Consider the following 25,616-nt stretch of genomic DNA (forward strand, 5'->3'; position numbering starts at 1 on the left):
TTATGGACAGATATAGAGAGATAGCATCAAGATGCTACAGATACAGAATATAGAGATTACAAAGTTTACAGTACGGAAAGATAGCGTTATGGTAATTTTGGAAACATGATGGAAACAGTAAAAGAGTATATATATATATATATATATATATATATATATAGTATCAGATCCCTGAGGAATGATTACAGATTGATACAGATAGAGAATACAGAGAACGGTACCATTGCTATATACAGATAGAGTGCAACCACATATCTTAGATAGTGTGTGGGTATCGTCAACCGTGCTTAGAGAGTATGCAGTTCCCCAGTTTGCTGGGTTAAGGGGGCAGTTTGACGAGGTAGCAGCCAGACCCGCGCTTAAGAGAGTATGCAATTTGGCTGGGTTGAGGTAGGGTAGAGTATAGTGACTTTCCTGGAGGGCTGACCAAGTTAAGTCCTACCTACGGGCCGCATAACCCTGTCATGAGGGGTCAAATCATGACATACAGAGTTCCAGAGATAAAGCAAAGTTATGTATATGTATACAGTTTTACAGATTTTGTTGTATATAGTATGATATTAGCAGTATGAATAATAGAAAGTTCAGATGATACATATATTTTAAGCTACTGTACATGTGATATATGAGTTTTACAGATTTACTAGATCATGCAGTTTTACATACTATTATTATAGTTTTACGACTTGGTCGCCACACACTAGTAATAGCATATTTCCACTTACTGAGCGTCGTCTCACCCCATTTCTTTATCATTTTTCAAGTGAGCCACCTAGGCGAGCAAATTAGGCTCGCGGATAGGGAGTTTATTTGATTACCCTGGTTATAAGGTGAGTTTTGATAGCGTTTTGTATTTTTGGGGTAGATGGTACTGGAGGGAATTATTTTGTATGGCTATGGTTTGTATATACTAGATTCTGGTATTGTATAGTATATATGGTTATATGATTTATGTTTCCACTGCGTAGGTATGAATATTGTATATAGGATCACCCTGGTGCCTGCTAAGGCCCAAGTTTCATAACAGAGGGTATCAGAACAATTAATACGCATATATAATAGGAAAAAAATGATGATGATGATGATGATGATGTAAATTTTGAGGTCTGTTGGCCTTACAAGGCTTAACATCTTGTTTTGATGCTAAAAAACAAGTAAAACTTAACATGCTTTGTTTAAGTGATGTATTTTCAGGACTCAATGATGAATGCAAGGTTAAAGAATTCAGGAAAGCTTATATTTCAAAGAATGATGATTTATATCAAGCTTGAAGCATGGATTCAAAAATGAATTTAAAGATAAAGCTGGAAGATCATGAGAGCATGAGGATTAATGAGAACTTTATGAAAGCTCAAAGAAAGATGAAGCAAGCATAAAGACCTCAAAGAATTCAAGAATTGGAAATTTGAAGGAGTTTATAGGAAATTTCATGTAAGTACTTCAAATAATTTCAATATGGATACATGAAGCTCTTAGGTTAATTTATTGGACCTAAATACCTTTAAACATACTTGGAAAATATTTTTTTAAGTTCAAAAATTATTTCAAAAAGGTTAGAATCATTTTTGGAATGAAAAACATCAAAAAGAGGATTTTCAAAATGCTGTTAATTTTTATACATGTGCATTGAGATGTATTTTTCTTTATCAAAAACTCTTTATTTTAAAAAGTGTTCAACATGAAAGTTGTAGGCTTTTTCTCTTAACTTTCATTTAACACCAAGATCATCAAATTTGGAGTTATATAGAAGAAGTTATGAGAAAAATAGAAAAGTACTCGAAATTGACAGCAGCATGTGTGCATGCCAGGTGACTGCCTAAACAGGACAGGAGCCTGCATGAACATGATAGGCGACTGCCTTAGTTCTGGCAAGCGACTACCAAGCTACTGCCCCTGCTGTTCCTTTAAATAATTTCATGGCAACCGACTAGCAGAATGGGCAGGCGGCTGCCACGCGGCTATTTTGATTTTTTCTCATAACGGTCAAATTTTTAAATGGGGTTATTTATGGCTCAAAATTTATGGAAACTTGGGGGATATTTCAAAACATTTGGGGACCAATTTACTCACCTTTTAAAGTCTATAAATAAGCCTCATATATTATTGAATCAAAGGATCAAGAATTCAAATTCAGCAAAAATTCAAAATCTCTCTCAAATTGCTCTCAAACTTTCAAGGCTCTCTCTTGATCTCAACTTGCACGAAGCTTACTGAGTTCTTGTTGATTTTACTCACCAATTTTGTGCTACAATTCTGAAATCTTTCATTCATTGAAAGAATTAAATTGGTGATATACTTCCTTGAGCTTCAATTTGAATATTCATATTGTTATTTACTTTGAAGTATATAGTTTTGAATTATTGTACTAATCAGCTCTTTTAGGAGCAAATTCTTTGTACACAAATATTTGATTTGTTTCTTATAGATTGATGATTCTAAGGGTTGTTTGGATCGTTGGCTAAGCAAGCGGATATTGCTTAGAGAGGCAGGCTCTAGCCTATGTAAGGAGTGACCGAATGAGGGGATATCGTTTGGAGAAGGCGGGCTCTAACCTTAACCAAGGAGTGTTGTAATCTGTATTGTTCCACCCATCAACGAAACTGAACTAGTGAATCCTTTGGTGGTTTGCCAAGGGCGAGGACGTAGGCTGGGTATAAGTCGGACCTCGTAAAAATCTTCGTCTCACTCTCTCTTTCCCTATTCTTTATTTTTAGTACATATTTAAATTGCGTGGATGATTTAAATTGAAAATCAAATATACTATGCATATTTGGAAATCAAGTAAACTTAAAGATTAATTTTGATTTGGGTTGCGGAAATCGAAAGGGAGTACGTTGGTGAAACCATATATCTTGCGGAAACCATACGGGAGTACGTTTCTTGGTTAAACACTCAAAGATAAATTAACTGAAAGTTTGTTTGAGTTTTGAATATTTGGAAGAGTGATTGAATGTTGTATTGAACATCATATTAAGCAAATCCATATATACAGGGCTTGATTAAAATTTATATCTAGGGCTGACTACAAAAGCTTTATTGTGTTTATGAAAGGATTGTTGAATATTAAATTACATTCTTCACAAGGTTTTCAAATTCATAATCACGGGGCTTATATAAACAAACAAACAATCTCAAGATCTTATATTACCAAAATGCTAAATACTTTATATCTTGGTTTGGTTGTTTGATGTTTAACTTGTACTTGGCAAATAAATTGATTGTTTGGTTTGAAGATTGTGTTTAATTGATTGGTTGTTTAATTGTGTTATTGATTGGATAAAAGAACTAAGTTCTTGTGTGATTGGTGAAATTAAACAAACAAGTTAAAGAATTAGTTAAGTGTTTAAAGAAGTTAAGGATTCTTAAAAGAAGTTAAAGAAATTTTTAAAAGCCAATTCACCCCCCCTCTTGGGAAGCTATTCCTAATTTCAAGGTCGTTACAATTTTGATATCAGAGCTAAGGTTGCTAGGTTCTGTAGACTGTAGAGTGCAGCAGAAGCAATACTAGAATATAGGAAAAGAATTTGAGGTTTTATTCTGTGATCTAGATACAGGATTTTCGCAGCGGTTTCTGTGTTTTTCCTGGGGTGACGACTTCAGGAAAGTCATAGTAAACTATCGACGAGTTATGTATTTAGGTTATGGGATGTGATTTGGGGTTAGGATCAGGAGGAATGGTTAATAGAGAATTTGGAGTTTTAGTTGAATAAGTTGGGTCTGTAGGGAAATAGGATTCTGAAATGGTATTTTATATATTTGAAGGATGGACCCAGGAGACAATAGCGCTCATGCTAGTGGTGATGATGGAGCGGGTTCTTCTGGCGCAGGAGGTGGAGATTCAGATGCTGTGCTACGTAGTGTGGCTCAATAAGTTATGGCTACGATTGCTTGGAGCTCTAGAGAGCAGGGAGGTCCATCTTTAGCTCAGGGATGTACCATAGAGAAATTTAGAAAGATGAATCCACCAACGTTTTCTAGAGCGATTGACCCTACAGTTGCAGAGAACTGGGTGTAAGAGGTAGAGAAGATTCTGACAGTACTTCATTGCACCGACAAGCAGAGAGTTTTATATGCTACATATAGGCTAGTGAGGGAGGCCAAGAGATGGTGGTCAGCCACCGGACTGTTGGAGGAGCAGAGGGCTATACCAGTGCCGATCTGGGCTCGATTCAGGGACGTGTTCTTTGATAGATATTATCCTGCCTCAGTTAGAGAGGCTCGAGTACAGGAGTTTCTGGACCTATCCTAGGGATCATTGACTGTCCAGCAGTATGCGATGAGATTTATCGAGCTCTCGCATTTCTGCCTATATATTGTCCCCGATGAAGTAAAGAAGGCTAGTATGTTCGAGAGAAACCTGAGGCGATATATTTACAGGCAAGGGGCAGTACTAAGGATTTAGGATTTCTCTGAGTTGGTTGACAGGGCTACTATAGCAGAGGAGAGTCTATCTAGAGAGATGGAGACACACAATCAGACGAAGAGGACTGCGCCCTCAAGTTTTCAGGAGGGTCCCAACCGAGGCCCTTGGAGAGGAGGTAGATTTGGCAGAGGCCAGAGACAAATGGTGGAGCACGGTAGATTTCAGGGTGGATAGTTTCCCACCATTTGTATTAGATGCGGATAGAGACATCCTGGTGAGTGCCGATTGGGGGAGGATGTTTGTTATCGCTATGAGAGGCCTGGTCATATGGCTCGATCGTGTCAGATGCCATTGAATTATGCACAGGCTACCAGACTGTTGGAGACGTGGTGGCACCTGTATAAAAAAAAAAAACAACAATTTTATATGGTAAAGCAGTAAGGGTACCTGTGACCACGTCTCCAGCCGTCTTAGCGTCTCCCGACATCAACGCATAGACCCTTTAATTAAATATCTATTCTAAATAAAACCTTCTATCCCACCCTGATCCTTATTCATATCTATACTCTAATAAAAATCATTCCTACAGTTTACAAAATCTATATCCTAAGCTCAGCTACCAACTATAGCGACCCAGATATTTGCACAGCGGAAGAACTTATATTTTTACCACAGTACTAAAAACCTTTATTATAACAATATCTCCAATATCAAATATTATCATCCGTAAAATTATAAAATATACTAAAATAACAAATTTAATACTTTGTCTAAAATGCTCTTTCTAACTCCACCCACGCTTCTGCTACACTACTCTGATTTCGGTTAGGCTCCTTAGGGTATCTGAAATGTATGAAAATAATTGGGTGAGACACCTCTTAGTAAGTATGGAATAGACTATTATCAATGTGTGGCAACATGAGTTTTAGCATTCCAGAAACACATCCATTAAATAATTAACTTTAACTGGAAAAACATGTAAATATGTACTCAAATCTACATATATAAACCTGGAAAATACATACTTTTCATCATAGCATACTTATCGTAATAAATTACTCTATATTTAGATGTTCCAAGAAAAGTTTTATGTATGTATATATATAACAGATGACATCTAAATATAGAGTAATTTATTGCGATAAGTATGCTATGATGAAAAGTATGTATTTTCCAGGTTTATATATGTAGATACGAGTACATATTTACATGTTTTTCCAGTTAAAGTTAATTATTTAATGGATGTGTTTCTCGAATGCTAAAACTCATGCTGCCACACACTGATAATAGTCTATTCCATACTTACTAAGAGGTGTCTCACCCAATTATTTTCATACATTTCAGATACCCTAAGGAGACTAACCGAAATCAAAGTAGTGTAGTAGAAGCGTGGGTGGAGTTAGAAAGCGCAATTTAGACAAAGTATTTTGTTATTTTAGTATATTTTATAATTTACGGATGATAATATTTGATATTGGAGATATTGTTGTTATAAAGGTTTTTAGTACTCTGGTAAAAATATATGTTCTTCCGCTGTGCAAATATCTGGATTGCTATAGTTGGTATCAGAGCTTAGGATATAGATTTTGTAAACTGTAGGAATGATTTTTATTAAAGTATAGATATGAATTAGGATAAGGGGGGGATAAAAGGTTTTATTTAGAATAGATATTTAATTAAATGGTCTATGTGTTGACGTCGGGAGATGCTAAGATGGCTGGAGACGTGGTCACAGGTACCCTTACTGCTTTACCATATAAAATTGTTTTTTTTTTTTTTTTTTTTTTATGCAGGTGCCACCCACTCTTTCATATCGGCGAAGTATGTCAGAATAACTGGGGTAGAGACTTAGCTGCTAGATGTAGAATTATCTGTGAGTATGCCGATGGGATCAGTGGTAAAATGCAAGAAGGTGCTTGAAATTTTCAAGTAACTATTCATTACGCTAGCATAGATTGCCACTAGAAAGAAGTAATTTTCAGACTCCTAAATGAGCAAGAATACAGATTCATGGGTTCACGTGTATGTGCTTTACCATAGCTGGTGTCAGCAATTCAGGTGAGGAGGTTGCTATAGGGTGGTTGCCATAGGCATGTCGCATACAAAAAAGATTTTTCAAAAGAAGAATCGAAACAAGCTGACATACCAGTAGTGAGGGAGTTTCCAGATGTCTTTCCAGAAGAATTGCCTAGTTTGCTGCCTGACCGTAAGATTGAGTTTGCTATAGATTTGTTGTCAGGATCTGCACCAATATCTAAAGCACCGTACTATATAGCTCTAGTTGTGTTGAAAGAATTGAAAGATTAGCTACAGGAATTGCTAGACAAGGGGTTTATCAAGCCCAGTGTGTCGCCCTAGGGAGTGCCAGTCTTGTTCGTGAAAAAGAAAGATGAAAACCTAAGATTGTGCATCGATTATAGAGAGATAAACAAACTGACAGTCAAGAATAAATACCCTCACCCTGGGATTTATGACTTATTTGATCAGCTTCAGGGGACCCAGGTTTACTCTAAAATTGACCTGCGGTCGAGTTACCATCAGGTGAAGTTAGAGCAAAGGATATTTCGAAGACCGCGTTTTGTACCAAGTATGAGCATTACGAATTCTTAGTGATTTTGTTTGGATTGACTAACACACCAATAGTATTTATGGATTTAATGAATCGGGTGTTCCATAAGTATTTGGACCAGTTTGTGGTTGTATTTATTGATGATATATTGGTCTATTTGAGGAGTTGTGAGGAGCACGAGCATCATTTGAGGCTGGTGTTACAGATATTGAGAGAAAGGAAATTGTATGCAAAATTAAAGAAATGTGAGTTTTGGCTAAGGCAGGTTACTTTTCTCGGCCATGTAATCTCTGAAGCAGGTGTATCAGTTGATCCGAGTAAAATAGAGGCAGTGGTGAATTGGGAAAGGCCAGGCAGCGTTTGGGAGGTCAGGAGTTTTCTAAAATTTGCAGGCTATTACCGGCACTTCGTAGATGGCTTCTCCAGACTATCAGGTCCACTAACACGACTTGCAAAGAAAAATGTGAAGTTTGATTGGACCAATGACTGTGAGTAGAGTTTTCAAGAGTTAAAACAACGATTAGTTTCAGATTCGATATTAGCTATTCCATTAGGGGAGGATGGGTTTGTAATATACAGTCATGCCTCTTTGAAGGGTCTTGGATGCATGTTGATGCAGCACGGCAGGGTCATTACTTATGCGTCTAGAAATCTTAAAGAATATGAGAAGAATTATCCTGTGCATGATTTGGAGTTAGCTGCAGTGGTGTATGCTCTCAAGATCTGGAGGCATTATTTATATGGTGAAAAGTGCAAGACTTTCACGGATCACAAGAGCCTAAAATATTTCTTTACCCATAAAGAGTTGAATATGAGGCAGAGAAGGTGGCTAGAGCTTATTAAAGATTATGACTGCACGATTAGTTACCACCCAAGGAAGGCAAATGTGGTGCAGATGCTCTGAGCAGGAAGTCTGTGGGACCCGTACTGGCAGCTATGGAGATTCAACACTCAATTTTGATGGATTTGGAAAGACTCGACATAGATTTAATAGAAGAGAATCCTCAGGCGGTCATTTCCAGTCTAGTGGTTCAGCCTACGTTATACGATAGGATTAAAGCAGCTCAGAGTAATAATGCGGAGTTGGTAGAGGTGATGGCTAGAGTGCGGGATGTTAGGGAGAGGAGTTCAGCATATCGGATGACGGAGCCCTATGATTCCATACTAGACTCTATATTCCTATAGATACCGAGATCAGGAGGACTATATTGGAGGAGGCTCATAGATCCCTAAACACCGTACATCCAGGTAAGGCTAAAATGTATCGGGATCTATAAGAGTACTTCTAGTGGAGTGGGATGAAGAGAGAGATAACTGAATTTGTACAGCAGTGCTTGACATGCCAATAGGTTAAAGCTAAGCACCAGAGACCAGCAGGGCATGTCTAGGCATTGTTTATTCTAAAGTGGAAATGGGATCATGTTTTGATGGATTTCGTTATGGGATTACCACCAGCACGGCAGGGGTTGAATGCGATTTGAATGGTTGTTGATTGTTTGACAAAGACCGCTCATTTCATTCCGATTAAAGTCAGTTATTCCATAGACAGATTGGTAGAAATATATATTCAAGAGATATTTCACGTTCATGGTGTACCGGTATCCATAGTCTCCGATCGAGATCCTCGGTTCACTTCACGATTTTGGACTAGTTTTCAGGAGGCTATAGGTACATAGTTAGCATTCAGCACTGCATTCCATCCCTCGACAAATGGTCAGATTGAGAGGACGATTCAGACACTAGAGGATATGTTTCGTGCTTGTGTGCTTGATTTTGGAGGCAGATGGATTTAGTTTATACCGTTAGTTGAGTTTGCTTACAATAATAGCTACTAGACTAGAAATCGGCATGGCACTTTATGAGGCATTATATGGCAGGAGATGTTGTTCTCCTCTCTTCTAGGATGAAGTAAGTGAAAGGCGAGTGTTAGGTCCAGAGATTGTAGAGCAGACGTGTGATAAGGTCCGACTAATTAGAGAAAGAATCAGTACAGCATAGAGTCGGTAGAAAAGCTACACAAACACTCGCTGCCAAGAATTAGATTTGATGCGGGAGATCGAGTATTTTTGAAAATAACTCCTCTGAAAGGAGTTGTGAGGTTTGGAAAAAAGGGCAAGTTGAGCTCTAGGTGAAATTAGGATAGCTTCCCAAGAGGGGGGGGTGAATTGGAATTTTAAAATTATTTCAGGCTTAATTCTTTGTTTTATATTAATCAATCACAACAAGTAAAAACAATTCAACCACAACCAATCAATAAGATAATCAGAAACTTGATTTTTGTATCAATAGCCTTGTAATAAATTGTAAGACACGCTGATTTTATGCAAGCCCTGTGTTTATTCCAACCTCACAATTCTTCTTTGTGTTTAGCTTTTAAATAAACTTTCAGATTAATAAGTTTAGGATGATCAGCTAATGTAGTCCCTTTTGATTTCCACAATCAATGCTGATCAAGCCAAAAACAAATTATCCTTCGGTCTATTTAACAACTATACACTTAGAATTCACAATTTAAAGCATACACGCAGGTTGTAAGTATTGCTGAAAAAGTAAAGAGTAAGGAAGAAGAGAGACACAAGATTTTACGAGTTTCGGCTTATACCTAGCCTACGTCCTCATCTTTGGCAAACCACCAAAGGATTCACTAATTCAGTTCTGTTGACGGGTGGAACAATACCGATTACAATCACTCCTTCCCTTAGGCTAGAGCCTGCCTCTCCAAATGATATTCCCTCTTTTGGTCCAATGATTCTACAGCCTGAATCGTCTGTAAACAAGAACTGAAATAAGCAGAGTTTGTGTACAAGAAAATACTTGCACAACAGAGTAAGTTAGTACAACATTCAACACAATAATACTTTAAAGTAATTCAAATACAAAAGAATTTGAAGCTCAATACTCAATTTAGATCACCAAGTATCTTTCAAATTTTGTAAGATTATGACTTTGAAGGCTCTACTTCAGAGTTTGAATCATTAGCAATTCAGTAGTTGAAGATGAATGAACACAAAAGAGTTTGAGAGCCTTTTTGAGAACTTTGATTGTTGAAAATTTCTTGGTGTAGTAAAATCTTTGAAGTTTGGGGCTATTTATAGATGTTTAAAAGTAATTCCTTACCCCCAAACTTTCCTTGAAGTAGTTTCCAAGTTTTTCAAAATTATAGTGTCCAAAAAATTCACTTAAAAAATCTTCCTATTGAGAGTTTTTAAGCCAACGTTCGAGTGGCAGTCGCCTGCCACGACTTGGTAGTCGCCTGTCATAGAACAAACTCACAACACAGAACACTGGTAGTCGCCTGCTAGAACCAAGGCAGTTGCCTGGCATGACCATCCAAGCGCCTGGCTATGTTCAGGCAGTCGCCTGGCATGCTATTGTCTCTTTGAAAAATTCTTCATTTAATTTGGCAGTCACCTGCCACAAGAAGACAGTCGCCTAACCTTTCTGTTTTTCAAAAACTTGTCTTTTTCAAAAACCTTTCTTTTCTTCGATTTAAAAAGCATTCTTTAGAGTTTCCTTAAAAATATATTTTTGAGTTTCTTTTTGATTTTATGAGAGTTTCAAATCAGTTTATACTTGAAATTAACTTGAAGTACTTACATTTAATCATCCCTAAAACTTTAATCCTTTGTTCTTCAAGTAAGTTCTTGTTCTTCCATCGTCTTTGAGTTTCTGATATTTTCTTTGAGCTTTCATCAAGTTATCTTTAATCCTCATACTCTTCAAGATCTCTTTTTAATCCATAAGCTTTATCATCCTCTTGAGCTTTGTCACTTCCTTTAAGCTTTGCCTTTTTCCTGAAAAACTTTCACTTGAACCACATTAAATATATCACGATTTGTTATCATCAAAATAAGAATTATAAGCCTTGTTAGGCCAACAATCTCCCCCTTTTTGATAATGACAAATCAAGAGCAAAAATAATAATAAATAATACTCATAGCTCCCCCTTTCAACAAGCATGATACATTCATAGTTATAGTCATATGAATTCATGTTACTTGCAAAATAATTCATACAAGATCCATACAAGATATAATCCATGCAAGATAATCCATAAATGATCCATACATATTCATAGTTTTACAAACCATAACATCACACATTTTTGCACTCCCTTCTCTCAAACATCTCCCCTTTGGACATCAATCAAAAAGGAGAAGAGATAATACAAAAAAATAGAGAAGTGTTGCAATACATAATACTTATAGAGCTTACAAACATAAAGAACATAATATCCGGTAAAGCATTGAAACTTAAAAATGAAAAATAACACATAGATGAAACACATCAATCGGAGGCTTCCATAGATCCACTTTTTTCTTCTTCGTCTTCTTCTTCTTGTTCACCAGATTTATCATTACTTGATGGAGTAGAGCTGATATCCATTGGAGATTCACCTTTAGAGGAGCTGGCCAAATGTTGTTCAATATTGTCAACTCGCTAAACAAGGCTTGAACAATGAGTTTCTACAGTAGAAACCTTCTCCCTTAGAGTACCAAGTCCAGATTGCATTCCATCACTGAAGGTCATATAGTGATTGAAAAATGGAACGAACCAAGAAGGTGTTTACGGGTCAAGTTGAACTAAAGATGCTAGTATGGAAGACTGAGGTGGTGTTGCAGATGATACATAATGATGTCCCTTATGAAACCATCCTTGAGGAGAATTCTTATATTCCATACGTTTAAGAATAGTATCAGAAAAGATATCATAATGGGTTTTTCTAGTGAAGTTAAATGATGGTGTAAGAACATTGAAATGAGCAAATACCATATTTAACATCCCAGCATATGGTAGAATAACACGAGGGGCATCAACTTTCATAATAATCCACTTGATAAGTAAGCTTGGAAGATCCAACTTTTTCCCTTTAAGAATACACCACATTACAAAACAGTCTAAGAATGAAATATGATCATGAGAACCAGAACGTGGTAGGATATTGTATGTAATGAGTTTGTGTAGAATTAGAGCTTGTAGATTTAGCTTTTTGTAAAGAGGTGGATGCCCAAAGTTGACAGGTGTATTAGTTATGACTAGAGGCAAAAATTCCTCTAGAGTAAATCCCTAGGACATAATCCATTGTTTCTCAACAATGTGGACCTCAAAATCTCTTGGCTTGACTCAAAGAATTTTTCCCAAAGATATGCGAGTAAGATGAATATTTTGCCCTAGAAGATTTTTTTTAATCTTATTTTCAGATCTTTCCATATTTGCATAGAAAATCCAAACCACGTTGGGATAGTATCCTTTAGCTTGATATGTAATAAACCGATCCCATCCAATCTCCTTAAAAAGTTCCATAATTTCAGGAAAATCCATATTGAAGAATGTAACATCAAGAACTTTAGCTAAAATGGGTTTGGCTGTTGTGATTTGGTTCCTATAGAGTTGTTAGCAAGTGGGGTTACTAACCATTTTTCTACTTCATCATTGTTGATCCTTGTCGAAGAGGAAGAGCCCTTGTTACCAGTTGATTTTATATGTGGCATGTTTGTACAGAAGAGAAAAGCTGATAAACCCTAGGTTAAACTCGCGATTTGGTGAGAAGGGTAAATGTGATGTTCTGTTTCAAGCTGATTTGGACGAGGAGTTTGTGTGGAAAAGAGTAGGGAAGAAGAATTTTAGAGAGAAAGAGGAAAGAGCAGGCACTGTTGGAAGTTAAAATGACTTAAAATAGGGTTTTAAACCCTACCCACCGCAAGGCAGTTGCTTGCTAGAATGAGGCAGGCACCTGTCAATGTAGAATTTGAAAAGTCAGTAGTCTGGCAGTCGCTTGCCAAGCAGAAAAATTTTTAGTTTACTTATCGAATATGCATCATTCCCAATTCTCTTCTAATGAATATGAATCACTCTTCAGAGAGTGGTTTTGTGAATATATCTGCTAATTGGTCATTAGTATTTACAAATTCTAGCATTATGTCTTCGTTTTGCACATGATCTCTCAAGAAGTGAAGTCTTATGTCAATATGTTTTGTTCTTGAGTGAGATGCCAAATTTTTTGAAATATTTATGGCACTTGTGTTGTCACATTTTATTCGAATAGTTTGATATTGAATTTTGAAATCTTTTAATTGTTGTTTCATATACAATGTTTGGGCACAGCAACTCCCTGCTACTATGTATTCTGCTTTTGCTGTGGATAATGCTACAGAGTTTTGTTTCTTTGAAGACCATGAGACTAAAGAGTGTCCTAGAAAATGACACCTTCCACTTGTGCTTTTTCTATCTATTTCACATCCAGCAAAATCTGCATTGGAGTAGCTTATCATTTCAAATTCAGTTTCCCTTGGATACCAAAAATCTAGTTCAAGTGTGCCTAATAGATATCTAAGGATTCTTTTAACCTCTGTTTGGTGTGATTCCTGAGGAGCCGACTGGAACCTAGCACATATACATACGCTAAACATAATATCCGGTCTACTTGCTGTTAAATAAAGTAAGCTTCCTATCATACCTCAGTAAGGCTTAGTATCTACTTGTTTCCCTTTTTCATCCTTGTCAAGACTAGTTGAAGTGCTCATAGGAGTTCCTATAGGTTTACTTTCTTCCATATCAAACTTCTTTAACATATCTTTCATATATTTAGTTTGATTTATGAAAGTTCCATTTTTTTGCCTGTTTGATTTGTAATCCTAGAAAGTAATTTTGCTCTCCCATCATGCTCATCTCAAACTCTTTTTGCATAGACTTAAAAAATTCATTACATAAATCCTCATGAGTTGCTCCAAAAATAATATCATCAACATAAATTTGTGCTATAAGCATGTCTTTGTTTTTGGTTTTTATAAACAAAGTACTATCTATCTTTCCCCTTGAAAATTTGTTTTGAATTAAGAATTTGCTTAGCCTTTCATACCAAGCTCTAGGAACTTGTTTCAATCCATATAAAGCTTTAGTTAACTTAAATACATGATCTGGATTTTTTGAATTTTCAAAACCTGGAGGTTGTTTTACATATACTTCTTCATTTATATATCCATTTAAGAAAGCACTTTTTACATCCATTTGATATAATTTGAAGTCCTTATAGACTGCATAAGCTGAGAGCATCCTAATTGCTTCCATTCTTGCTACAGGGGCAAAGGTTTCATCGTAATCGATACCTTCTTCTTGATTATAACCTTGTGCTACTAGCCTAACTTTATTTCTTACAACAACTCCATTTTCATCCTTTTTATTTCTAAACACTCATTTAGTTCCTATGATTGATTTGTCTTTGGGTTTAGGTATAAGTTACCACACTTGGCTTCTTTCAAATTGATTTAGTTCCTCTTGCATAGCTATAATCCAAGAGTCATCTTTTAAAGCTTCTTCAATATTTTTGGGTTCGTCTTGAGATGAAAAGGCATAATGATTGCAAATATTTTTCAATGAGGCTCAAGTTGTTATTGCTTTTGAAGTTTCTCCAAGTATTTGTTCTTTTGGATGACTTTTAGAATATTTCCATTCTTTAGGTAGTTCTAGATTTTCTACAATGTTTTTATTTGAAGTCTCATTAATATTTTTTTCATTTATTTCAAGATCTTCTTCTTTTTGTGGAATATCTTCTTTTTCATCATTCTTAATTTTATTTTCATAAATGTTTGATTCATCAAATGTTATGTGTATTGATTCAATGATAGTAAGAGTTCTCCTATGATAAACCCTATAGGCTTTGCTATTTGCAGAGTACCCTAAAAAGATACCTTCATCCGATTTTGCATCAAACTTTCCTAAAACATCTTTAGTGTTAAGGATAAAACATTTGCATCCAAATACATGAAAGTAAGAGATATTAGGTTTTCTTCCTTTCCATAGTTCATATGGTGTTTTATCTATACTTGATCTTATAGAAACCCTATTTAGAATATAACAAGCTGTATTCACAGCTTCTACCCAAAAGTATTTAGGTAGGTTATTTTCGTTTATCATTGTTCTTGCCATTTCTTGTAGGATTCTATTTTTTCTTTCTACAACTCAATTTTGTTGTGAAGTCCTAGGTGCTGAAAAATTATGATTTATTCCATATTCATTATAGAATTTATCAACCTCTTGGTTTCTAAACTCCCTACCTTGATCACTTCTAAAGCTTGTTACATTATAGCCCTTTTCATTTTGTAATTTCTTGCATAAGGTGATTAGCATGTCACAAGCTTCATCTTTGTTTGCTAAGAATAATACCCAAGTAAATCTTGAATAGTCATCTACTATTACAAAAGCATATTGTTTTCCTTCTAGACTTAAGGTTCTAGTTAGACCAAATAAGTCTAGGTGTAATAGTTCTAAGGGTCTTTTAGTAGATATGTATTTTTTTTTTCTTTTTAAAGCTAGTTTTAACTTGCTTTCCCTTTTGGCATGCGTCACGCATCATGTCTTTTATAAATTTGGTAATTGGTAATCCTTTTACAAGATTTTTATTTGATAATTTGGATAATAAATCCATGCTAGCATGTCCTAACTTGCTATGCCATAGCCAACTTATTTCATTCATGGTTGCCAAACAAGTTACGTTTTGATTTTTTAGATTCTCAAGATTTATACAATAAAAATTATTTATCCTAAGAGCTATAAATAAGATTTTATTTTCTTTGGGATTCTGAATAATGCATTTTTCTTTCTTAAAGGTTATTTCAAACCCTTTGTTACTTAATTGGCTAATGCTTAAAAGATTGTGTTTTAAACCTTCTACTAATAATACATTATCAATAGTAATAGAAGGTTCTTTACCTTTTCTCCCGATGCCAATGATCTTACCTTTGGCTTTATCACCGAAGGTGACATATCCTCCATCCTTTTGTTTTAGAGATGGAAACTTGGTCTTATCGCTGGTCATGTGTCTTGAACACCCGCTGTCCAACTACCACTTGTCCATTAATGATGTTGTCCTAAAACATACCTACAATGGAGGATTCATTGTATTAGTCTTTGGAATCCAAGTCCTTCTAACTTTCTTTGTTTTTTTGTTAGTTCCATTATTGACTTTCCATTCTCCTTGTATTTTAACATACTTTCTTTTTAGTGGGCAATCAAACATTACATGACCTTTGGTCTTGCACATATAGCAAGTAGTGTGTTCATGTTTGTTGTGTGAGGAAGTGCTAGCATAGTGCTTGGCTTCCTTTACAAAATATCCCATGTATAATTTCTTATTCTTTTTGTTTGTTTTATCATTGTAACCTATTTTTTCTTTATTCCCATGTAGCCTTTGCTATCCAATCATTTTTTCAAAATTATCTTTACCTTTTGTAAAATTATATATAATTTGTCCTTTATCTTCTACTAATTTCTTTAGTTCATTTATTTCTTGATCTTTTCTATTCAAGTTTTCTTTATGAGTTTTGGCTAATTCTTGAGTTACATTACTTACTTCCTCCTCTAACTTCTCAATACAAGAATCTTTTTGTTTTTTAATGGTTTTAAATGATTCAAGTTGCTTAACAAGTTCTTTATTTTGATCTTTCAAGGTTATATTTCTTTTGGAAATTTTTATAAATCTTTTATGTAAGGAAAATAATTCAGCTTGTAATTCTTTGTATGAGGACATACTATCACATGACTCGTCACAAGATTCATTGCAAGATTCTGTTGAAGAGTAGTAGGAATTTACTTCTTCATCATTTGCCATGAAGCATACGTTTGTCATCTCTTGTCCACTTGATTCGTTTTCCGTTTCGTTGGAGCTTGAGTCATCCCAAGTAGCCTTCATAGCTTCCTTCTTTTTCTTCTTGTCTTTCTTGAGCAATGGGCAGTACGGTTTGATATTAACTCATTTTTTACAATGATAGCATATAGGAGGTTCATTTTTACTTTCATTTTCTTTTCTACTTGATTCTCCTTTTTCAGTTTTTCTTTTGTTGAACTTCTTAGGAAATCTTTTATTCCTTCTATAAAACTTTCCTAGTCTCTTAGTGATGAATGCTAATTCATCTTGATCTAAGTCACTTGTTTCACTTTCTTCTTCACTTGAGCTATGGCTTGATGCTTTTAGATCAATTGATTTCTTGTGCTTTGGTTCAAGATTTCTTTCTTTTAGAGTCATTTCATAGGTAAGGAGTGAACCTATGAGTTCATCGAAGGAGGTGGTCTTAAGGTTTCTTCCTTCGGTAATTGTTGTAGCCTTAGGTTCCCATATGGAGGGAAGGCTTCTCAAAATTTTCCTAATCATTTCGTAGGTGGTATAAGTTTTTCCGAAGGCACTTAAGGAATTAATTATATGGGTGAATCTTGTGTACATGAATTGATATTGATTCATCTGAATTCATCTTGAAAGCTTCATATTCACTTGTTAACATGTATATCCTATTGTCCCTAGCATCAATAGTTCCTTCATATGTAACTTCTAATTTGTCCCATATTTCTTTAGCTGTTTTACAAGCCATGACCCTATTAAATTCATTAGCGTCTAAAGCACAATACAAGACATTTATAGCACTTGAGTTTATTTGAAGTTTCTTATAATCTAAATCGATCATATCCTTTTTCTCTTTTGGAATATATTTTCCATCTATTATTTTGGTGGGAATAAGGTCTCTATCCATAACTACTTCCCATGCTTTCCAATCCTTGTGTTGGAGGTAGATTTGCATTCTCTTTTTCCAAAACGTGTAGTTGTGTCCACAAAAGATTGGTGGACGAGTTGAGGATTGACCCTCTCCAAAAGGAGCTATTCCTATGTTAGCCATTTAGATCTTTTTATTGCTTCTTGTTAGGAATTTGCTATAACTAGCCTCTGATACCAATTGAAATTAGGATAACTTCCCAAGAGGGGAGGTGAATTGGAATTTTAAAATTATTTTAGGTTTAATTCTTTGTTTTATATTAATCAATCATAACAAGTAAAAAAAAATTCAACCACAACCAATCAATAAGATAATTAGAAACTTGATTTTTGTATCAATAGCCCTGTAATAAATTGTAAGACACGCTAATTTTATGCAAGCCCTGGGTTTACTCCAAACTCACAATTCTTCTTTGTGTTTAGCTTTTAAATAAACTTTCAGATTAATAGTTTAGGATGATCAACCAATGTAGTCCCTTTTGGTTTCCGCAATAAATGCTGATTAAGCCAAAAACAAATTATCCTTCAGTCTATTTAACAACTATACACTCAGAATTAATAATTTAAAGCATACATGCAGGTTGTAAGTATTGCTGAAAAAGTAAAGAGTAAGGAAGAAGAGAGACAATATTTTATAAGGTTCGACTTATACCCAGCCTACGTCCTCGCCTTTGGCAAACCACCAAAGGATTCACTAATTCAGTTCCGTTGATGGGTGAAACAATACCAATTACAATCACTCCTTCTGTTAGGCTAGAGTCTACCTCTCCAAATGATATTCCCTCGTTTGGTCCAACGATTCAATAGCCCTGAATCGTCTATAAACAAGAACCAAGATAGAGAAGAGTTTGTGTACAAGAAAACACTTTCACAGCAGAGTAGGTTAGTACAACATTCAACACAATAATACTTCAAAATAATTCAACTATAAAAGAATTTGAAGCTCAATACTCAATTTAGATCACCAAGTATCTTTCAAATTTTGAACGATTCTGACTTTGAAGGCTTTGCTTCGGAGTTTGAATCATTGGCAATTCAGTTATTGAAGATGAAAGAACACAAGATAGTTTGAGAGCCTTTTTGAGAACTTTGATTCCTGAAAATTTCTTGGTGTAGTAAAATCTTTGAAGTTTGGGGCTATTTATAGATGTTTAAAAGTAATTCCTTACCCTCAAAGTTTCCTTGAAGTAGTTTCCAAGTTTTTCAAAATAATAGTGTCCAAAAACTTCATTTAAAAAATCTTCCCACTGAGAGTTTTTAAGCCAACGTTCGAGTGGCAGTCGCCTGCCACAACTTGGCAATCGCCTGTCATAGAACAAACTCACAACACAGAACACTAGTACTCGCCTGCCAGAACCAAGGCAGTTGCCTTGCATGACCACCCAGGCACCTGGCTATGTTTAGGTAGTCACCTGGCATGCTACTGTCTCTTTGAAAAATTCTTCATTTAATTTGGCAATCGCCTACCACAAGAAGACAGTCGCCTGGCCCTTCTATTTTTTTTTTAAAAAAAAATTCAAAAACCTTTCTTTTCTTCGATTTAAAAAACATTCTTTAGATTTTCCTTAAAAATATATTTCTGAGTTTCTTTTTGATTTTATGAAAGCTTCAAATCAGTTTATACTTGAAATTAACTTGAAGTACTTACATTTAATCATCCTTAAAACTTTTATCCTTTGATCTTCAAGTAAGTTCTTGTTCTTCCATCGTCTTTGAGTTTGTGATCTTTTCTTTAATGTTTCATCAAGTTATCTTTAATCCTCACGCTCTTCAAGATATCTTTTTAATCCACAAGCTTTATAATCTTTTTGAGCTTTGTCACTACCTTTAAGCTTTTTTCTTTTTTCTGAAAAACTTTCACTTGAACCAAATTAAATATATCATGATTTGTTATCATCAAAATAAGAATTGTAAGCCTTGTTAGGCCAACACTAGGTATATTTGCCCTTTTGAGATACTAGAAAGAATAGGGTCAGTTGCCTATAGGCTAGCTTTGCCGCCAGCTTTGGCTCGAATTCATGACGTGTTTCATGTTGCTATGTTAAGGAAATACGTCGCAGACTCATCCCATATAATCAGCTATGCAGAGATAGAACTCAAGGATTCACTAGCTTATGAAGAGACGCTAGTAGAAATTTTAGACAGAATGGCACAAGAACTGCATACTAAAGAAATTCAGCTAGTGAAGATTTTGTGGAGGAACTATGCTATGGAAGAAGCCTCATGGGAACTCGAGGATGAAATTAAAAAGAAATACCCAAAGTTGTGCTAAGAGGTATAGAGGTACTCAGGTAAAGTATAGTAGTTTGATAAGTTTCTTTTGCAGGTACATGTATGGATTTAGTTAGTGTATAGTTTTTAGTTTTATATGTGTAATCTCCTAGAACCTAGTATGCAACCACGGTATTCCTCCGCCATAAGTGAGGGTAACTAATAAAATAAGTAAATTTCAAGGATGAAATTTTATAAGGAGGGGAGAATGTAATAGCCCAAGAAATTTTACACAGGGCCTCGTCGACGAAGCCACGTCTCAATGACGAGAAGATACTGAGAGAGGGTTTAAGGCTAACTAAAACTCATCGACGAGGATGCAGGTTCATCGAAGAAATTTCTACAGGACTCGTCGACGAGGTGATGTGTCTCGTTGACGAATCCAACCCTATAAATAGTGAAAGCCCAGATTTTTCAGCATTATTTGGCGCAAAATCCTTTCTTTTTCTCTCTCTATGCCCCTCTCCCCTTCTCTCTTCAATTCTGGATCTATTTCTTGCTAGATTGAAGGTTTGAGACCACCACGACGCTCCTAGTGAAGTTCTCTGCAAGTCTACTGGAGCTGATCGTGAGAGAAGTTGGTTTGAAATTGATTCCAAATTCAAGGTAAGGTATTTTATTCAGATTATGCCTTCCTTGTAGTTATAAGAAATGTTGTAGGTAAGAAAATACTATTGTTTTATTCTAGGGGATGTTGTTTTCAGGGTGTTAAGTGGAGAACCCTGCGGGTGTATGGCTAGAGTTCAGTGAGAGGCTTTTCAGATTTAAAGTAAGGGAAATATGCTATGCCAAGAAATTTGAATATGTTAATAGAAATTTTACCAACATGTATGTATATCAGTTATTATGTAGTTTTTTAGAATATGTGTTCATAAAGTATGTGTGGCATGAGTAGGTAATATTTGATGTGGAATTTTATACAGTTTTTTGAATATATGAAGTTATACAGAACATACAGATATAGCCAGATATTCATAGGAATTATACAGACAGATATACGTACATATACAACTTTCATTCAAATAGTTTCACAAAATAGATACATATACATATATACGTATACAGATGTTCAGTCATATCAGTATGTTATAGTTTTATACAGATCAGTATATTAAAGATGTTTATCTAGAATAGTATATTACAGTTTTACTCAGATCAGCATATATAACAATTGCAGTATTCCATGTTTCCTATTACCATAACATTCAGAGTATACAGACATAGTATATAGATATATACTTTATAGACAGATATATAGAGATAGCATCAAGATGCTACAGATACAGAATACGGAGATTACAGAGTTTACAGTATAGAAAGATAGTGTTATGGTAATTTTGGAAACATGATGGAAATAGTAAAAGAGTATTTATGTATATATATATAGTATCAGATCCCTGAGGAATGATTATAAACAAATACAGATAGTGAATACAGAGCACGGTACCGTTGCTATATACAAATAGAGTACAACCACATATCTCAGATAGTGTGTGTATACCATCAACTATGCTCGGAAAGTATGCAGCTCCCCAATTCCCTGGGTTAAGGGGGGTCGATTTGATGAGGTTACAGCCAATCCCATGCCTAGGAGAGTATGTAGTTTGGCTGGGCTAAGGTAGTGTAGAATATAGTGACTTTTTTGGAGGGCTGACCAAGTTAAGTCCCGCCTATGGGCCACACAGCCCTATCATGAAGGGTCATATCATGACATACAGAGTTCCAGGGATAAAGCACAGTTATGTATATATATACAGTTTTACAGCTTTTATTGTATATAGTATGATATTAGTAGTATGAATGATAGAAAGTTCAGATGATACATATATTTTAAGCTACTGTACATGTGATATATGAGTTTTATAGATTTACCAGATCATGCAATTTTACATACTATTATTATAGTTTTACGACTCGGTCGCCACACACTAGTAATAGCATATTTCCACTTACTGAGCATCGTCTCACCTCATTACTTTATCATTTTTCAGGTGAGCCAGCTAGGTGAGCAGATCAGGCTCACGGATAAGGATTTCATTTGATTACCCTGGTTGTAGGGTGAGTTTTGACACAATTTTGTATTTTTTGGGTTAGATGGTACTGGAGGGAATTATTTTGTATGGCTATGGTCTGTATATACTGGATTCTGGTATTGTATAATATATGTGGTTATATGATTTATGTTTTTGCTGCGTAGGTATGAATACTGTATATAGGATTACCCCAATGCCTGCTAAGGCCCGAGTTTCATAGCAAAGGGCATCAGAACAGTTAATATATATATATATATATATATATAATAGGAAAAAAAATGATGATGATGATGATGATGTAAATTTTGAGGTCATTACATATTCATTTCAGTGGTAATATCTTCTGAGAAAAATATACCAATTCCACATTCATAATCATATAGATATAAAACGCAAGCTTTTATAAGCTTTTAATTCAATTTCCAAAACCTTTCAGACACAACCCACGTTTACCAACAAAGTTCCTGAGAATAAAGGACATTACACACCTATACATGTAGCTCCCCTTTGCTCAGATATTGTTTGTAGTCTTACCCGATTAACTCGAGTTTAACTACAACTAATACTAATCAGGGCACTCACCTCACTCAGTAAGCCTTCAGGCGGAGTGTTTTACTTTGCTTTAATTATTTATATTATTAACTCATGCTACATCATTTCTCACTTCCTTTTTCATTTCCATTTTCATTTCCATTTCCATTTCATATCCATTTTATTTACATTTCAATTTACATTTCACATCTAGCTCATGAGTGTCCTCGGTTACATTCACGTCTATAACTCATGGCTACCCTAAGGATATTTTCCACGCCATGCTTCACCCCATGGGCGAGGTCACTCTCCATACTCCACCCCATGCTTCCCCCATGGTCAAGGTTGTGCGGTCCAAAGCCTGGACCTAACCACTGTTGGCCTACCCAGTTAGATCAAAATAAACATATAATATACTCGTTTGTAGTGCGAATGACCTGCCACATACCCTGGTTCGGACTCAGGGGCAAAACCAGCCTTCTTACTGGCTTATTCGAACTCTCACGCCTTGCTCTATGAGTCCGTGTGGTTGCACTTAATCACCACTAGCAACGGTACCGTGCTCATTTCAATAACACGTCCATCCATCAGGGTTTCATTTCCACATTTATGTAATTCACAATTGCAATATTTCACGATGCAATTTTCACATTTCCAGTATTCTCATTTCACATTCGTATTGCAGTATTCACGTTGCAATATTCACATTCTTATATTCACATTTCAATATCCATATTGTAATATTCGTATTGCAATATTCACATTCTCATATTCTCATTTTCATATTCACATACCAGTATTCGCATTTCATCATTCTCATTGTAGCATTAACATTGCAATGTTCACATTTTCAGTAATCACGTCCCAAGATATACATTGTAGATTTCACCTTAAATTATTTTCATTTTCTACATTCACAATTCATTTCATCATTTCAATGATATTTCATCAATTCAATACTCATTTCATCTCGTAATAATATATACATATCTCATTTTACATTATTCAACATTTCTTAATAAAACATTTCCACATTTCATATTTTATCATTTCTCGAAAGATACTTTTAAGTATAAATCACTTTTCATCATCTTTCACATTTCAAATCTCATATTTCAATACACATTTCATTGGCTCATTATTCTCAATGTAAATCATTTGACTCAATTTCAAATATATTTCAGTATAAATCATATGTCACACAAATTTATCATAATAAATTTCTGGTAAAATATCATATTTCCTTTTTCTTATATTTCTCAACCAATAATTTTCAGAAAATATTGTTATAATTTATTTCCCTTATCTGGCTTACTGAGAGGTTCACTAACACCCTAAAACATACACACCTCGGCGTTCGTAGCTCAAAACCCTAAAAATCACATTTTTCACAAGTTATTCAATGCAACCTCCACATTATTGACATTTAATATTCCCTAATCTCTATATACTCCAAATTAACTTTAAAACTCTAAAATACCCCACTTACCCAGGTTTTGGAATGGTGCCCCTAAACTCCAAACTGAAACTTAGCTCCGCCTAAGTTGCAAGGAATCTTCCAGAAACCTCATGGTGGTTCCTGATCGTCAAACTGGGCTTTAATGGGACAAAAATCATAGAGGGAAGGTGAGGTTCCGAATTTTAGAGAGAGAAGGAGAACAAATCTATTTTTCTTTTGTAAAAACCCGTTTTTCTATTATTTATAGACCATTGGCAATGTGTCTTCGTCGACGAGACATGTGGACTCGTCAATGAACCAAGAAGGGAGTTCATCGATGAAGTCCTAAATTTGTCGACGAATCTTGATGTCTTAAAATCCTGCTCTTAGTATCTCTTCATCAACGAGACATGAGTACTTCGTCGACGAGAGCTATAGGGACATTCATCAATGAAGACTCTGAGTTCGTAGACGAATCTCTGCTGTTCTCCTTTTTAAAATTTCTTCCGTTTTTCTTTTCCTTTTCCTCTCTCTTTATTTATTACTTTTATTAATTTAATTTTCCAAGTCTCTACATATGTACCTATTTATATTTATAATTACGGTTACTATTTATATTTACAATTACAGTCTTAGTTACAGATATTTATATATGTATTACAGTTTTTAAAAGTTTTCTGGTATGAGATTATGATGCATTAAAACTCATCTTAGCCACAAGCTAATATAATCTCATTTACTTACTAAGCGTTGTCTCATCCAATTATTTTCCCACCATACAGATAGATGTGAAGAGCATGTTGTAACTCAAGCTAAGATAGCTCATGGGTGGGATTATAAAGAGAAACAACTGTTTTTATAATTAATAGCATAGTTCCAGTTAGTAGTGTGTTAGGTTTATGCTTTGAATGTAAATTTTAAAGTTTAAAGAAACACCTGTAACACAGTTATTTATCGCTCTGGTATATAAAATATTCGAGGTTTCAATTACTTCCATTGCTTTATATTTATTGCTTAATTTATAAAATATTTATGGAAAGTCGCACCTCAGACCCCACGGGGTTCGGGGCATGACACACCCCTTACACACTTATTCTATGAACGGTATCTAATTAATTAAGAATTATCCCTAAATCTAATTTAATAATCTTTTAATTTGCTCATTTTAAAATAAAACGAACAAAAAAATGAATAGAATATAAGAAAAACTGGGTGCGACTTAGGAATGTCTAATAAGACCTCTAAAATAAGAGATCTTGTTATAAAAATCCCCCCTCAGAGCCAATATAAGTGAGGTCTAAAAATTCCTCATTGCCCTTTTTAAAATCACAAGGACAAACCCACCCAAAAATCAAGAAAATCATCAAAAATATCTTTTAAAAGATTTTCTAGATTTTTTCAAAACTTTTTAGAAAATTTTCAGAGTACTTTTAACATTTTTCCAAATTTTTGTAGATTTTTCAAAGATTTTTCTCCATTTTTCCGAGTCAAAATAACTCAAAAATATTTCTCCTAACTTCTAAAATATTTTTCTAATTTTTCCCTATTTTACTTATTTTTGTGATTTTTCTGCTATTTTGGGTGCCGCGTATCAATACCCAATTAACCTAGATCTTGAAACACGAATTGCTGACATGGCGAGGATCTGGCCATGAAAAGAAAAGACAAATCAGACGGCCCAAATTGAGCCACGTCCTCCTCTAAGATGCTTAGACCAAAACATGTCACGTGTAACCATGCAGAGGTGACATGTGGCCACTAAACCCCAAATAAACCTCCATTTTCTCTCTCTTCTCTTATTTTCCCAAGCATTCTCTCTCTATTCTTTTCTCCACTCTCTCACCATGTTCGGTGAATCCTCTCTATCTCTC

The sequence above is a fragment of the Malania oleifera genome, chromosome 9, assembly GCF_029873635.1.
Source record: "Malania oleifera isolate guangnan ecotype guangnan chromosome 9, ASM2987363v1, whole genome shotgun sequence".
Lineage (NCBI taxonomy): Eukaryota > Viridiplantae > Streptophyta > Magnoliopsida > Santalales > Ximeniaceae > Malania > Malania oleifera.